This window comes from Helicoverpa armigera, chromosome 20 (assembly GCF_030705265.1).
Source record: "Helicoverpa armigera isolate CAAS_96S chromosome 20, ASM3070526v1, whole genome shotgun sequence".
Lineage (NCBI taxonomy): Eukaryota > Metazoa > Arthropoda > Insecta > Lepidoptera > Noctuidae > Helicoverpa > Helicoverpa armigera.
Window position 1 is genome coordinate 7445341 of NC_087139.1, and position 17908 is coordinate 7463248.

General features: G+C 37.5%; 1 long non-coding RNA gene across 1 annotated transcript; it reads left to right on the plus strand.

Annotated features, from left to right (window-relative positions):
• Nucleotides 1-13681: 13681 nt before the first annotated feature.
• On the plus strand, nt 13682-15922 carry LOC135118311 (uncharacterized). The gene is made up of 2 exons (XR_010277507.1): nt 13682-14652; nt 15449-15922. It is a non-coding gene; the product is annotated as an uncharacterized LOC135118311 (long non-coding RNA).
• Nucleotides 15923-17908: the final 1986 nt, after the last annotated feature.

Consider the following 17908-nt stretch of genomic DNA (forward strand, 5'->3'; position numbering starts at 1 on the left):
AAACCGGTAGTTTAATCCGTATATAAAAACCAAGCGGATAATCCGTTAGATTGCAAGTGAGTGCTCTAAGCAATTTCAAAAGAGCGTTTCAGTCCAAGTCATTGCGTATGTGCTAGATACAATGGGCCATTTTCTCGCTCCATTAGTTCTTTATAGAAAAGTGAACTCTGATTCTTACTGAACTCGGATACGTGTTATCTCTTCTGTGTGTTCATTTAAAAGAAATGTACACACATTTTGAATACACTTATCGACACGCATGCCCAGCGCGGTGAGTAGGGGCAAATCACCCCCACTGAAAAAAGTGAGTGTGTCAGAATAATTTGGCAACGCAAATACCTACTTATAAAGATTAAACTTTACATAGCTGTATTTACAAACCAATAAGTTCAGTCATAGTTTTGTGAACTGAATGGGGTTAATTTACCAACGCTGTAGAGCACAGAGTTAGTTGTATGACAAGTAGTGACAACAGCAGGTGAAGTCACAACAAACTCGCGCAAGCAATTAGTCGCGCGCTCGACATCAGCTGCTCCGATGTACTTCTGCTTTACTTTGGTACAAAATATAAAGTGGATATTCTCTATCAATTTAAAAACATTGTTTTCACTAACGAACTGTTTATTTCAAATAATAAAATATTACCAATATACCAGCAACCAGGTACTAGTGCTACGTGGATTCGTTCTTCCATTTAATATTATTTTTGATTTATCCTTATGTCGAGTAGGTAACAATATATGTAGTATTACAGCAGTATATAGATACCTATGAATAAAATAATAATGGACTTTGTCACACAAAGACTGGATTTCCTCAACTTAAGTAAAATAAAGTCCTGCCTCCATAATCGTAGTTACATAAAAGAAGGAACTGATCCGTAACGCGGCTATTGTTCGTATCACTTATAATATTGCTGAAAAACTTGTGATAAACTAACCCATAACTCCCGCTTTGTTGGAAACTAGCAGTGACTGGCGTATTGTTATGAGAGGGATAAATACAAATTAACCAGATTCCGCCAGCGCTTTCTTTCATCAGAGCGAGTTTCCATTCACGCACCCAGAAAAAAGAATACTCAGCTACTTATTATTCTTATATAAGACCCTACCTATATATAGTTTACAGGTACAATATTAATAATGAATAAAGTTTTTATGTATAACAACAACTTTGTTTTTTAATTCTAATAAAATTCTAATAGTGCACTTTCACATAACAAGTGCTAAAGGCTCGTTTTAGCAGAATCATAGCATGAAGCCAGTATTCATGGCCTAGGTACCTACATTCTATTCTATAGCTAGAAAAACATTGATATTACATTCGTATAACGTTATTCGATTCCAAGTAAACGAAAGCTTTTATGAAAACTTGTTTCCGCAACGTAACAACCTGCTGAACAAATATTAATGTAACGTCAGATCCAGCAAACAGCGGAACAACTAACATTGTTGATTAACTTACATATTTTCTCTTTACCATTCCTGAGTACCCAGGTATGTAGGCACTTCTGTAATATGTACAATTTATACTTCTATCGTTCCCTACCCCTATATTTTTCTAAGAAATTCCTATTGTATTTTACTATTATTTCGTTCCTATTTGCCTTACCGCTCTCTTGATTTCTTGACAAGATTTTATCTCAACACAAAGTTTATCTCAACATAAAGCTAAGATTATGTTTCAGAAACTATGTACCTACACTATATACCTTCTACACTTGTGAGACACCAATGTTAAAAAATGAAGATAATATTAATTTGATAACGTGACGAAGTTTACGACGGGTTGTCTGAAAGTTGCACAAGTTTTTTTGCTTCCAGTATTTGTAAGATTTGGTTCCATTTCGTAAATTTCTGACGTTCTATTGTTTCTTCATGTTACATTTTTGAAACAATATGACAAGGAAGTACAAAAGATACCTAGGTATATCAAAATTCTATTTGTCTTTGCCAAAAGCGCAATAAAATGGAAAACAAAATCCACTTAGCTACAGTTTCCAGTGTCCTATTTCTGAACAATACGTATGAATGACATCGAGTACGTATGTGCGGAAGAGATATAAAAACGCCGCTGAAACACGTCCGTGATATACCTATTGCAGCGCTGCGTTGACTCCGGCGCTGCCTCAAATATTCTCAACTAGTATGACAGCTGCAAGGAATTTGATTTCAATTTCTAGTGTCTACGAAGCAATGCAGTGCAACAGGAATTCTAGTGGTATTCAATGCGTGACGAACATATTCAGTAGGAAAGTATGTTATGTATTCCACTTGGCTCGCCTAGGAACCACTGTTGAAGTTTGATTTCATTGATATTCTGAGCTCATCGGCAATCTGAAACACAAATATTGTGCTTTATCTACCTACACTTATTTATCCTTTCCGAACTATTATTAGTGTGTTTTTCTGATTCACAAAATATACATAGGATAGGTATATAACTCTGATAAATTACATTTAAAACCTTATTATCACATCCTTTGATTCTTGGTTGATTATTATTATTCTGTTGGACCAATACAAGTGTTATACCTAGGTACCTACAAATAAAAATTTCAAGCATATTGTATAAATCTTAGTATATTACCTTACTATAAATATAGTCGAGTACGGAATAACTAGGACTTGGTGGATTCAAATCCTCCTAAATTGTAGCTGAAGTGAGAAGATAAAGGTTTGCCGCAGAATGTCGTGACGGCGCGCAATAAATAACGTGTCTTCATGAAACTTGCAAACAAATGTGGGAAAACCCTGTAATGGATGGGGACCCGCTGGGTATATATGTAGAGTAAATTACATTGCTATCGTTTTAAAATTTAAATTACCTCTTAGTTTCCCAGTAACAATCCAAAATGGAGGATATTTTGTCTTACAGATATTAAAAAGTACATATGTTAACAGCGAGCATAAAATTCGAGTACCTGGCCCATGAAACCTAATATTAATATTCGTCATCGTGAAAGTCTCCTCAACATCATGTAAATATCGCTATGATATCACTACGTCACCCGTGAGTGACGCGCGTCGCTCAGCTGTTCAATAAGACGTGACGAGACAGCGGGAAACGAGGAAAGGTATTCTACTGTTTTAAAAGGAACTTGGTAACAGGACGATTGAATTGATCCGTATGGTTTTTGTGCGTAATCATTTTAATTTAGCGTGAAGTTCAAGACTTCATGTAAACAACTGTGGTTAATTCATTTTCATTGACTGTAGGTAAATAATAAGTTTCCTTCTAAAAACAAACCATTATTAGAAACTTTTTATTTTTGAAATTGAGTTGTTGTTTCTGAAATACCAATGTTGAAATACAAAGTACAAATACTTACTCTGCCGACTTTCACGACGTCGCTGTATCGAAAACCAGAGATTTTTTATGATTCCAATAAATGCAAATGAAAAGTAAATGAAACAAATGAATGATCAATAGAATAAATCATTTCTCTCCGGATTTTTTATTATCATGGAAGGAATAATTTAGTATGCAAATTTTTATGACCCTGCTTTCATAATTCGGTAAAAAGGCCAAGAAAATACAGAAAATTCAATTTTATTGTGATGTTTGATTTCGAAAGCTTTGTTCACTCATCGCGTGTCAACAAAGACTGCTAAAGGCCAGTCTCGAGGGATTGAAGAACATTTGTGAACTCCAACGGTCCGTCATCAGTTACCGAACGATAACATTTGTTTGTGAACACAAAATGTGTGGACGGTACTTTATTAAATTGTGAGGCGTGCGAAGAAGGATAAAAAGGAATCACTGAAAATATTAAAGATTTGTACGGCAACAACAGTTGTAATAAAGTGCTTATTTACAACTCTAACAGTAGTCTATTGTTGAAGCAGTTATAATAACACAATCAGCTTAACTCTGTGTTCACGTCTCGCGTTACCTCTGAGGAATAAAATGATCCGCCCGACTTACTTCTCTAGAGAATTTCATAAGAAATATTTGTAGGTACTTACTGCAACCCTTTTATAAACATGCAAATTAAACAAAATATTCCGCTTTTTATTACCAAAAAATAAAAAAACTTTAGCTTGTTGAAATGTGTCACTCAATTGATTATTTTAAGTAAAACATTTTCAATGCAAATCAAAATTGTAAGCTAATATAAGTAACCTTGTTGTACAGAAGAGAATTTCAATATTTATAACATAAGTAGCACGGCTCGCGTCCGATTGATTTAACTCGTCCACAACGGTAGCCTTTGTTACCAGCTAACTGAATTCTAAGATACGATGAAATTCTCACTTACATTCCTACGGTTTTCCTATTTGTAGAAAAATAAATCAAGAAGAATTCTATTGTTCAGTAGGTACTTTTTTGATTTAAGCTAGGAATAAAAATTTAACCTAAATATTTTGTTCTCACCTACTCGTATGAATATTCTCTACAGGATGCATCACAATGAACATCCGCCTACAGGTTACTGCGTTGATCCTTTCTGCCAAACACAAAAGAAAAACCTGCGCATTCACGAGAAAAACCGCTTCATAACAAAATTTATACTTTTTTTCATACGGATATTATATGTACTTTATTTTTCTTACGAATCTGTGGAAAAAATCATTTGGCTTTATAACTTCAGAGAATTGTTATGTAAAAAAGGTTTCAATAGGTACATACATAGAACAATATGCAACAACGCCCAATTTTCGTAGTTGTTATTAGCAATAAGTTAAATTACAAGACGCCACAGTCGCGCTGCAGTCTAACTTGACTGCAATAAGCAGTAATTAGCGTGACGTAGGTATGTGTGCGGAGACCTGCGATATCTGTGGCATTCTGCGCCTCTCTGTGATTCGCGGTCTCTGAGATATGTTTAGGTACTCATAGAATAGTTTCTGATACAGAACTAAGTAATTTAATTATAATTTCCCATAGCAAGTTACTCAAATTGTGAGATACCAATATACATATGTTAACTACTTTTATGATGCTTTCCAGGCTAACATCTAAAACCAGCTAAGCCAGCCAAAGTAACTTCCCTCAATTCCTGAAACGTTTATCTCGAAATTCTCAACAGACAGTGTTTCCAAATTTGATAACTACGCCACATGAATACTAGTTCCCTTGTACTAAGTACATATAATATACTTACACGGTGGTCTAAGCTCACCGCACGCGCTCTCTTAGCGGCGTGTCGGCTATCTCGACGAACACTGAATATATTGTGCTAGTTACGTGCACTAATATGTACACGGAATTCATAACTACTGGCGTTATTTAGGAAGAAAACCTTCATAAATTAATTGTTAGTTTATAGTGGTTGGTTTCGCTATAACAGCATTTTTTAACAAGTAGGTTTTCCGCTGAGTGTTTTTACACAGTTTGAGCGACAAAAACTTGTCACGCGGTTTTACACGTTATCGTTTGAACTGTTCGTTGTTATTTTTTTGCTGTCGCCTTTACGATCCACTTGGAAAACTGAGCGGAAACTTAACTGGCATGAAAGCACTGTTTCCCTTTCGAAAGAACACACATAATTGTGATAATTAACATATGTTTAGAAATAATCAAGATAGAATATTAGAGAATTTAAATTAAAGATATGAGTAATTTATTTATCAGTTCTCTAAGATGTAAAGTCAGTATCAGAAACTTAAGCGCCACGCCAGACGTTCATTTGTTCAACCTGCTGAGTAATGCTGGGATTCAAATGAAGTTTCTTAAGTTTTAATGCTCTGTCAGCTGGAGGATTTGCGTGAATATTGCAAACAGTAATTTAGAATGGACTGGGTTTGTTGGGAGACTGAAAACTTTCAATGGATTATTCACTAGATATATAGATAGGCGGTTATAGGTATATCTATCTATAGGTACTAATATTATAAAAAGGCTTTTGCAGGGTAGTAGTTTTTAAGGGCGTGAATGAAACTGCGAGGAAAAAGCTAGTCAACAAATAATTCTGAATTGATTTTAAATGTGGTACGCTAATATCATACAATGATACATTACATCATAGTTAATGACAATCAACAGTTGAGCATCAGTTTCCCGATGATTATGTAAATCAAGTGAATTAATATGACAATGCTTACCTGCTCGTATATTAAACATGTAATTTGCACTAGGTAAATGTTGAGAGCTGATATGGCAGAAGATCTTCAACTTATATCTATAAGTATTTCTCTGCAGCCGAGCACCATTTCTCTTCAATGCCTAATATTTTTTACAAATCAACGTCTAACCACAAAAAGGTCAACAGACAATAAACCCTCGGTTGTGAACCCTCAACCCTGACTCTGATTTCTAGACTTACAAAGAGTTCATGAATCTTAGATTGTTATCGCTAGGTAAGTAAGTACTTGCCCTCGGGTGTCTCATCAAACTTTCAACTTTACTGGCTACTACCTATGTAAATTAAATTGATTTCCAAACTTTTGATTTAGATCCTCTTTTTATCTGAGACGCATGATCTGTAAAAAGTCGTCTCAATTTTCCAACCTTTTTGAATAAAAGTCCTTACGAAGAAATACAAAACCTTCTTTACTTCCAAATGAAGTTTTATCTAGCTATAGGTCGCACAAATAACTTTGCACTTTCATTTCTTTCGTGCAGATATTGTCGAGTATTTTGCATGTCTTTTATCAGACATCTGAAAAGCAACACAGATATCCATAGGTAATAGAACTGAGTTACCTTGGCGTCTGGATAAAGTTATGATTTAGAAATTAATAATCTACATTTATACTGAAAGCTTGTAATTAGGTAGGTACTGTCTCAGTCTTCTGGAAAACTGATTAGTGAAGCTGTTAGTTTCGAGAATATTAGGAAAAATGTCTGCGCACCGCGCGCGCGATGCAAGTTTCGTTTCTAAGCAATTACTTGTCATACTACCAGAGGCAGCACAAGTTTAGAGTACATAGGTGCCCAAACTAGTGCCGCCTCTTGTACATTTTTAAACTTATCAAAGTAATATCAACCTTATGTGCTTAGTGTTAAAGTACATTTTGTACCTCAAGCAACTGGACTTATGTCATTCCTAAAATGTGCTTCATATTTTTTTCTCTTTCTTAACATATACCTGTCTCCTTCATTTCGTGCGTGACGTCATTGACGTGTCATTTGTTTTGAATTTTAAAATTATTTATTCAAATTATGAAGAATAGGCAGCGTGGTGTCTTGCTATTTTGTGCACAATTTGAATTTCGAACGTTCGTTTGAGTTTTCTAAAGGTACGTTTTCGAAGCGAGCTACTGACTGCAACTGTGGACCGCGCGTATCGAAGTAGCACTACTGGTTTTTATTTATTTTCGAAACACATTAAACGTGGGATCGTTTGGGATCGAAGCAGCAGCAGAACTCACATCGAGGGAGAGGGGAGAGGGAGAGGGGATCATATGTGAGGGAGCAAGAGAGTACTGCATGCAGTAGGTACCTGCACGTGCGGTCGGCACTTGCATTCATCAGGTTACTTCCAAAATGTACCTTTAAGATTGCTGGGCCGACGCGACGTTGCGCGTTGTTGAGTCCCGTGACTTCAATGAAATTGGCAGTACCTAATAATATAATAATACCTATAAACACTAATTTGCTATTGAGCAAGATTTTCATTTGAGTACCTATATTTATTTAGTTTATAGACCTAGGTATAGTAGGTAGGTAGGTAGGTACCTAATTAAAATTATCACTACTCAGTGGCCCTTAATTATTTTTACACGAATCTGGCAATAAAATAGAATATGAAATACGAATACGAATCTACCATTTTACTAACAGTCTACGGAACGCATCAAATACTGGTTAGCTTACCTACTTATGAATTTATGATCTTATCTAAAGCCTGAGAATGGACATGAGCAAGGGCAACTTTTTATTTAGACGTCGGAAGAAATTTCCACGGGCGAGGTTGTAACCAATAACGACTGTTTAACATCAACATTCAATGTATTTACCTACTAAGCGAAAATTGTATGTGTAGCTCGTAATGACAATGGCAATTCTAAACATTAGTTACAATGGAGACTATGGAGAGTGCACTCTGATCATATTTAATATTCCATCATGTCTGTGTGGTTACTACTGTTACAGCGATTTAATGAATGCATTATAGTTTATCACTATTTACAGATTACTTATTTGTGTACCTACAGTTTGCAGTTTTGCTATAGGTAGGTAATTATGGCAATTGTGGCAAACGTCTGTTATACAAAGTACTATTTTATGCACCCTGCAGATGTTTGTGCTTTGTGTGCGCTAATGAAATCATGCATGCAACGCCACAAAGCATTAAGTTAACATAACATCGCTTGAAGCGACTCAGCAAACAATAAGCAATTCGCTACACGTTACTGCTATCTCGATTCCACTTGATTGCTAACTTTGCTCAAGTAGAACTTCTTGCCAATAATCTGTAAAAATAAATGCGCAAGGCACCAAATGGCTGGCTAACTTCGGAATTGTCATTATTTTTCATGCGAATTTTACAGGACATTGTTTAAAGCAGTAGCTTAAGATATCCTAGTTAGCTGAATATTGTATGGTTGAGTCACTTGCGTAATCTCAACGGTTCCCGCATCGGGCCTATAGGACAAACGCCTACCACTTCTCAGCAATTACCTACGTGATAGACTTTCTCAATTGATTTAGTTCCACTGAATCTTAGCAATTTGTTTATCTAGGCAAATACTTCAGGATAAACGTTGTCTGATGTTATCGGTTACACTGATTTCCCGCCGGGATAACAAGATCCCGACTTTTAGATTCGAATCGATATTCGGTCCTACAACATTTTGTAATATTATTAGAGCTAAGAACATTTGGTATTTTGAACATTAAGTAAACCTTGAGAGTTGTTCAGACAGTTTTAAAAGGTGACAAGCTTTACGCTTTATTTAACAACGCACCTTCTAATAGAGACCCACATACTTGCTGTTACCTATACATAGCTAAGTATAACACTCGCAACAACAGCTACAAAATAGTTGTAATAGAATTCATTACAAAACATTTAAAACTTTAACGTTTAACAAGTAGTCAACACATCTCCAGTTGAAACTTTCCCCCGCACTAACCGACTGCACAGAGTTGTTATTGCCACGCGTGAGTACAGCAATGTGGTATAAACTGGACCTTGAGGGTGGCGAAGTTGGAGTCGCGCCACAATACGAACTTCAATTCGTTTATGGTGCGAGTTCCAACTCATCACATCGACACATTCCTTAAGGAAGAGTTTTGGCCGAAGGGTGTCGTCTATCGGAGGTTCCGAGGATGGCTACGCGACACCTCGCAGCGTAAAGGTGCGTACGGATTGCGCGTACCCTGGTACGCGTACTCAGTTTACGCGTATCCGGAACGCCTAGTCCATACCTGCAGCTACGCGTTCACTCTTGGGGTACGCGTACCGCGCGAGCCAACTCGCAGCGCGAGCCACCGTCTGTCGGTTTTTGGTCGCGCGTCAAAGAGGACGCGCGCGGCCGGCTACGCTATATTTGGACGGCAAAATGAATAATCACGCGTATTCTTAGAGTTTCAATAATGAAAATATTATTAGATTGATTCAACTTTATGAATTTCACCGGGTCTTGTGGGATAGCACACTAACTGATTATCGAAATAACGATTTACGCCAAGATGCATGGAAGGCAATTTCAAATGAACTGAACATTCCAATAGGTGAATTAAAAAAAAAGATGACAACTTTATTAGCAACTAATAGAAAAGAAAGGAGCAAAATCAAAAAAAGTTTAGTAACAAGTTTGTCGGAGTCATGGCGAATGACTGGGGCTCGCGGAACGCTCTGGATCGATTGGCCTCGCGTACAGGTTCGCGGCGGTCCGTACAGGAGCTGTACGCGTATCCAATGTACGCGTGGATAGTGTTTCCCAACTACGCGTAACACAGGAACGCGCAATCCGTACGCACCTTAACACGACGCCGACACTTCGTGTGCATTAGTTTTTAAGTTGTTTGTATAAAATATGTATTAGTATATTATTTTTAATGTTATAATATTTATGTATAGTGTTTGCTATGGGCCTTGATGCCTGATTTAAATAAATAAATATAAATATAAATATTGCTGTGTGACGTCACACGTCCCGTGTCTCACACGGAGACGGTATTATCAGCTCTTTCCATATAGGTCCCTGTGTTTGTATTGTACACTAGAGATGCTGATTGGTGTCTCTCTTAATATGAAATGTTGGTTTTGACTCAAAGAGGTTTATGTAAAGTATGGAAATGAGTCACATTCGCTCAAGGAAATTATGTTTGGAGTGATTTGTGTACAAATATTATTTGTTGTAGGTACTGAGAGTTCTCATAAAGTCATGACAGGACGTCTTGGAGTAATTGAAACATTTCTCAAACCCATTAAAATTGTCACTACGTGTTCAAATTATGCTTAATGTTTCAATGGGTATTGGGTATTGGGTACAATTATCAAAACGAATTGATCCACCAAAATGAATGAGAATAATAAATAGGTATACCTACATTCGTATATTCAGTATACTTTCCTTATTTTCATGGGGGCAGTCAACGCGGGCCTAAAATAAATTAACAGCTATCTCAAAATATTGGTAAAACGGCGATCAATTCGGCTTTACATGTGAAGCCAGATATACCGACCAGCTGAATTGATTACACCCCACGCTAGCATGGCATTGATTTCATCACAATTATCAGGAACAAAGGAAACAGTGTGTTATACATAAATTCGTCATCTAAGCTCAGGAATGGGCTTTTATGATACTAAACTTCCGGATTTAATCAATAAAAACTAGTCAACATGTCTGAGAGTGAACTGAAACTACCACAAAATGTGACGCTCCATGAATCACTCCAGAAACTTGTAGACAATTAGCCGAACCGGAGATTAAACACAAGCTTGACCGCGCGGACCTTTATTAATACCTACTGCGGATGTCCGTACATAGACATACTGACCGATGAATCTTTAATGAATTAGACCTTTCCTAACTGACCGTTTGACAAGATTCCTAACTACCTAAGTAGGGTGTAGATATAGGTACCTATACTGTTGCTAATGGATGATACAATATTGGCTAATTATAGTCGTTCTTTTTATATCATCAACCTGATCCTCACTTCTAGGAATTCTATAACTGTACATCATTTGTTTTGTCTCGGTTCTATAGTTAGACTACAACATGTTTTGTTCAGTTTCTATGTAGTTCTGTCTGTATGACAGTGTCAGCTGGGTTCAGTTCTCGCGACTACACTAGTTGTAGCGAACTGTTTGTTCACCACAACACACAGTGATTATGTTATTAGTATATTATGTAACTAAACCTCATTATGACACTGTGTTCACTTAATTAGATAAATCATGTGTGGTGTTACAGTGACTAAACAATGGTAGCAATAATGATAATAGATATAAAAGATGCGTGTATTCCTAATCTGATGATGAGAACTGAAACATAATTAGGTAATATTTAAGTTGTTGGCTTTTAACGTTCAGAATATTAGCAACTCTTTATTTAAAACGTTAATTTTTGTCAGCAAAAAGGTGAATTAAATAATTCATTGTATTTTATGTATAGTGACCGCTCTCTATATTAAATTATTTGTGGTTCATTAACTGGCGGTGATGGTGCGGAGTGCTCATTAAGTAATAACTGTGTAATTATGTCCAGCGGTTTCACTCGTTCATAAAAAGGTATTTCACAATACGTAAGTTGTCGTCCCTCACGAGATGGACGGATGATGAAGCTACGCTCTCCCGAGCAAAGTGGCCCTTGGCAGAGGCAGCAGTGAACGTTTTTCAGCTGAGAAAGCGTAAACAAACATACGCAACTGTAGGTATATTATGTAAATCACGTGGATAATAAACTGAACCTTAGCTAATGGAAATTATTCAAATAAGGGTCGATCCTGCTCTATTAAATTAGGCAATTGTGCGCAATACGCGACAGATGTGGAAATAATTTGATATTCTCTTTATTAAAAAGGAATTTAAAACAATTGTTCGACAACACCCTCATTCTTTGTGAAGAGCTGCGGACAATGTGCGGTACTTAGCGGTTGCAGCAGTTTCAAAATTCAGATCCAAAAAGCCATTTTCGGTAAAAGTTAAATGGAAAAGTTTTTTGGAAAGTCATTTATAAACCCTGTGGTATACGGGTCGGGATGTAACAACTTATCCCGCCTACACGTAGGTACCTACATGCCTGCCTATCGTTGGAGTTATTTTGATTGCAGATTTTATGATCAGATCATACGTACCTGTACATATATTAGGTACCTACGTATAAAATAAATATAACATGATTAGGAATTCTCAAAATGCTTTTTTTACGATTTCAAAATAATACAGATATACAAAACCTTGACACGGGATTTCAGCATAAAATAATCCAAGTAGGTCACACGTACGGGTGCTGTCTAAAGTTTTGTTTTATATTGGAGTCTTACGACACTCTTCAACCTCGCTTACAATCGACAGTACATATTTTAAACATTTGAGACGAGGTATAAATAAAATATAGGTACATGAGTTTCAAGGTTTAAAGCTTTTACTCTGAAATTCGTGAAAACGTTGTATCATTAGGTACCGAGATGGTGTACATATGTAGGTATGTAAAGAGGAGCTCGCGTCAAAGTAACATCAGCATAAGGTTAAACAACGCACAGCAGATTTCACGTACCTAACAGAAGTTATATTTATGAAATAGTATTTATTTTATAACATAAGTACAAAAAAATTGGTGTAATCTTGCAAATGTCAAAGTCAAAAGAGGCTGCATTCAACCTTCTTCAATTACCTATATAGATGACATTGGATGACATAATGGCCTAAAACGTTGCGAAAATGTGACAGATGCCATTAAATTTTACTTTTTATTTTCTTTTTAAGGATGAATAAATGGCATTTCTCATATTTTTTACACGCGCTTCAGCCAATCACAGGCGCATTTTTACAGACCGAGAATTAAAAAATAGGTATTATGAAAGACCTAAAATGGAAAATAAGAAGCCTAAATTAAAAAAAAAAAAACAGAAAAAACAGTGAGCGTTGCCATGGTAACTGTTTGTACGGAAAAATTTCACACGACTGAATTTGAAAGTCAATGTTTTAAATCAAACTATGACAATTTATTAGGTAAATGTATGTACAATATCTTGTTTGCTTTTTGTTTTGCACAGAATTCACAGTGCCTATCTAAAATGTTATTATCCTGTTCTTATATGTAGGATATGACTTGACAAGTCTATCTTTAGGGCAGATATTAAGCTTAGCCTTTAACCTTTCATTATCATTTTTTTATTGTATTTTTAGCACAATATTTCATATTTTTGTATGCTTTCCTTCGAATTCAAGTAAACAACGCGTAATTGAAAAGTTTAAATACCAAGAGCATGATTATATTCATTGTGAAGTGTGGGTGAAGATTATCGATGAATTTTATATTAGTTCCTAAGAGTTAAATTGTGTGTGTAGGTATTTACCTACATTCTAATTTATTGTCTTGATTTATTGTGTGAGAGTTTTGTAAAATTGACTTTTGAAACTTACAACAAAGTCATTGCTTACATTTAGGTACCTAAAGCTGGCTTTTAATTGAGTAAAATAGTTTTTTCAAACATTAGAAGTTACAATAATTTAATCTCACTTGTACTAGTTTGGAAAGTTGAAATTGTTGAAAATCTTCAGAACACAAAACGTCAGCATTGTAACATTAACATAATATGGATATTGTTTCATATGTCGGAGATAGTCAATAGTACGGTCACTGAACGAGCCGCAAGCGCGCCCTCTGGTGGCGTGTTCGGTGAAACAACAATTTGGCGCGCTTGGCGGAGTCGTGGCGGTCAGCGCGGCGTCCGCGGAGCTCAGTCTTAGTTCACTCTCGGTTGAGTCTTGGTCGAGTCTTCATCGAGTGTTCGTTGGAGTCGTCGCGTTACTGCCTTACCTACGTCACGGCTAGTGTACCTAGTGTTATTGCCTAGCGTTGTAGTACCGTTGTAGATTCAAATGTAAAGGTTCTTCTAACCTGACAGACAGACATGTGTTGCTGGGGAGTTTGTTCCGCCACTTCTTCTTCCCAGCCAAAACACATAGGAAGTGGCGAAGGGCGGGCGTTTTGGGGGATGTCTTTTGTTCTTAGTAATTTGAATAAACGTTTCTAAGTGTTGAGTTCTGTTTGAGTTATCTCTTTGCTTGATTTCCCTAACTGATGTCGGACGATAGTGCCAGCCATCCTGATGGCGCCTCTGACATCAGAAGTGGGATGCAATCCAAATGCCCACATGCGTTTCGAATTCGCCATGCGAAGATAAATTTCTACCCACTAACAAAAAAAAAAAAAATGGAACGTCGATAATTTGAATTAAGAATTTCAGCGAAGGTACAAGTATGGTAACCACGGTTATGGTAATGGTATCGTTTCCATTGTTAAATGTCAAGCTAGTTATTGAAGGTATGTTAAAAAATTAACCGAATTTGTCTTTTTTTTCATGTTTCAACAATGACGGTGGTTATTGAGCAATATGGCGAGAAAATTACGACGTTGAATGGAGCATCCCAGCTGCCTACCAGGAGCCCAGCGTGTCGTGTGTTATCGTGAGTTCGGAGTGTTGGTGATCGTGCATCTCCGTGGCTTCACGTTCACGAAAGTCGCTGTACTGCGCGCTATAGCGATGTGTGCATAGTCACGCACGTTGAGTGGAAACCCGGTGAGACCGATCCATTTTTGGTTTATTTTTGTGATTAATTGTCGTAAGACACTAATAACCTTGAGAGGCGTCTGTCTCGTTGATAAGTTTGTGACCTAGTTTTAATTTAAAAAAAGTTCTTGAGTTACTTGAAGGCGATCGCTATGTTTTGAAATCTTTAACTGGTAATAGAACCTAGAAGTATGCCCACGATATAAGGATGCCCCAAGCTGCTGAATGAGATTTAGTTACTGTTGATTAGGTACTTCATCGAACTCTAATTAGTGCACGCATGATAATTGTATCTGACTGATAATTGTGACTGATTTTGTGCGAATTGATTTCGCTGATTTTATTTCAAGTTAATGCTACTAATTCCATCGCAAAGTTCATTGTTCAGATGCAATTCCTACCTTACCATATCAGTGAGAAGGACTGATATCCCTTGGGTAGATCCTAGGAGTATTCCAGTGAGAAAGACTGGAATGCTTGTGTCAAAGATATCGTCATTGTGACAACTTATCAGTGAGAAGGACTAATAATTCTAAATCATATCAGTGAGAAGGACTGATCTTTGACACGCCCAGTGAGAAGCACTGGAGCCTATCGATTCCTGATTGACTTAGGTCTGTCTGGATCATTACATGGTGCATTGATTCGAGATTGTGTGATCTGATTTCGATTGATTTTAAGATTGTGGCATTCTTTCTAAACATTTCGTTTCTGTTTTGTTTAAAATTATGTTGTCATTCCTAATCGTGTGGTCAGGTAGGCCGAGCTGAAAAGTTACTCCAGTTTTGTTTTCTTCTGTCACCAGGTACAATGTGTAGCCACACGAGGACGTGTGTATGTCAGTTATGGCCGTGTCGGAGATAGTCAATAGTACGGTCACTGAACGAGCCGCAAGCGCGCCCTCTGGTGGCGTGTTCGGTGAAACAACAATTTGGCGCGCTTGGCGGAGTCGTGGCGGTCAGCGCGGCGTCCGCGGAGCTCAGTCTTAGTTCACTCTCGGTTGAGTCTTGGTCGAGTCTTCATCGAGTGTTCGTTGGAGTCGTCGCGTTACTGCCTTACGTCACGGCTAGTGTACCTAGTGTTATTGCCTAGCGTTGTAGTACCGTTGTAGATTCAAATGTAAAGGTTCTTCTAACCTGACAGACAGACATGTGTTGCTGGGGAGTTTGTTCCGCCACTTCTTCTTCCCAGCCAAAACACATAGGAAGTGGCGAAGGGCGGGCGTTTTGGGGGATGTCTTTTGTTCTTAGTAATTTGAATAAACGTTTCTAAGTGTTGAGTTCTGTTTGAGTTATCTCTTTGCTTGATTTCCCTAACTGATGTCGGACGATAGTGCCAGCCATCCTGATGGCGCCTCTGACATCAGAAGTGGGATGCAATCCAAATGCCCACATGCGTTTCGAATTCGCCATGCGAAGATAAATTTCTACCCACTAACAAAAAAAAAAAATGGAACGTCGATAATTTGAATTAAGAATTTCAGCGAAGGTACAAGTATGGTAACCACGGTTATGGTAATGGTATCGTTTCCATTGTTAAATGTCAAGCTAGTTATTGAAGGTATGTTAAAAAATTAACCGAATTTGTCTTTTTTTTCATGTTTCAACAATGACGGTGGTTATTGAGCAATATGGCGAGAAAATTACGACGTTGAATGGAGCATCCCAGCTGCCTACCAGGAGGCCTGCCTACTTCATCGAACTCTAATTAGTGCACGCATGATAATTGTATCTGACTGATAATTGTGACTGATTTTGTGCGAATTGATTTCGCTGATTTTATTTCAAGTTAATGCTACTAATTCCATCGCAAAGTTCATTGTTCAGATGCAATTCCTACCTTACCATATCAGTGAGAAGGACTGATATCCCTTGGGTAGATCCTAGGAGTATTCCAGTGAGAAAGACTGGAATGCTTGTGTCAAAGATATCGTCATTGTGACAACTTATCAGTGAGAAGGACTGATAATTCTAAATCATATCAGTGAGAAGGACTGATCTTTGACACGCCCAGTGAGAAGCACTGGAGCCTATCGATTCCTGATTGACTTAGGTCTGTCTGGATCATTACATGGTGCATTGATTCGAGATTGTGTGATCTGATTTCGATTGATTTTAAGATTGTGGCATTCTTTCTAAACATTTCGTTTCTGTTTTGTTTAAAATTATGTTGTCATTCCTAATCGTGTGGTCAGGTAGGCCGAGCTGAAAAGTTACTCCAGTTTTGTTTTCTTCTGTCACCAGGTACAATGTGTAGCCACACGAGGACGTGTGTATGTCAGTTATGGCCGTGTCGGAGATAGTCAATAGTACGGTCACTGAACGAGCCGCAAGCGCGCCCTCTGGCACAGATTACTACCTCTGGTGGCGTGTTCGGTGAAACAACAATTTGGCGCGCTTGGCGGAGTCGTGGCGGTCAGCGCGGCGTCCGCGGAGCTCAGTCTTAGTTCACTCTCGGTTGAGTCTTGGTCGAGTCTTCATCGAGTGTTCGTTGGAGTCGTCGCGTTACTGCCTTACGTCACGGCTAGTGTACCTAGTGTTATTGCCTAGCGTTGTAGTACCGTTGTAGATTCAAATGTAAAGGTTCTTCTAACCTGACAGACAGACATGTGTTGCTGGGGAGTTTGTTCCGCCACTTCTTCTTCCCAGCCAAAACACATAGGAAGTGGCGAAGGGCGGGCGTTTTGGGGGATGTCTTTTGTTCTTAGTAATTTGAATAAACGTTTCTAAGTGTTGAGTTCTGTTTGAGTTATCTCTTTGCTTGATTTCCCTAACTGATGTCGGACGATAGTGCCAGCCATCCTGATGGCGCCTCCGACACATATATATTTAAATGGTTATAAGAGCGTTATAGACAGACAGTCAGATATTCGCGCGGCTGGAAGCTCGTAATAGCTGAAATGAAGAGGTCACTTAATGACGCGCGCGCTGCAGTGCAGTTACCTTAACTGTTTCAGTTAATGACGTCCGCTAGTGCGGTTTGTACAATTTATAAAATTGTTATACACAATACTTAGTAGTTTCAAAAAGGCTGTTTTAACCGCAAATAAAAGCGGTTAAATGTTGCGTTTGGCTAAACCGATTTTACACATTATTATTTGAACTTAATTAACTTATGTCACGAAGTCATTTTGCTTTTTTTGAAAATAAAAAAATATTAAAGCAGTCGGCAACTTACAAACAGTTGACACCTCTGCCTAATACAAATGCAAATCTATTTTTAATCCCAAATACAAAATATATTATTTTCAATAAAATGCTTCACT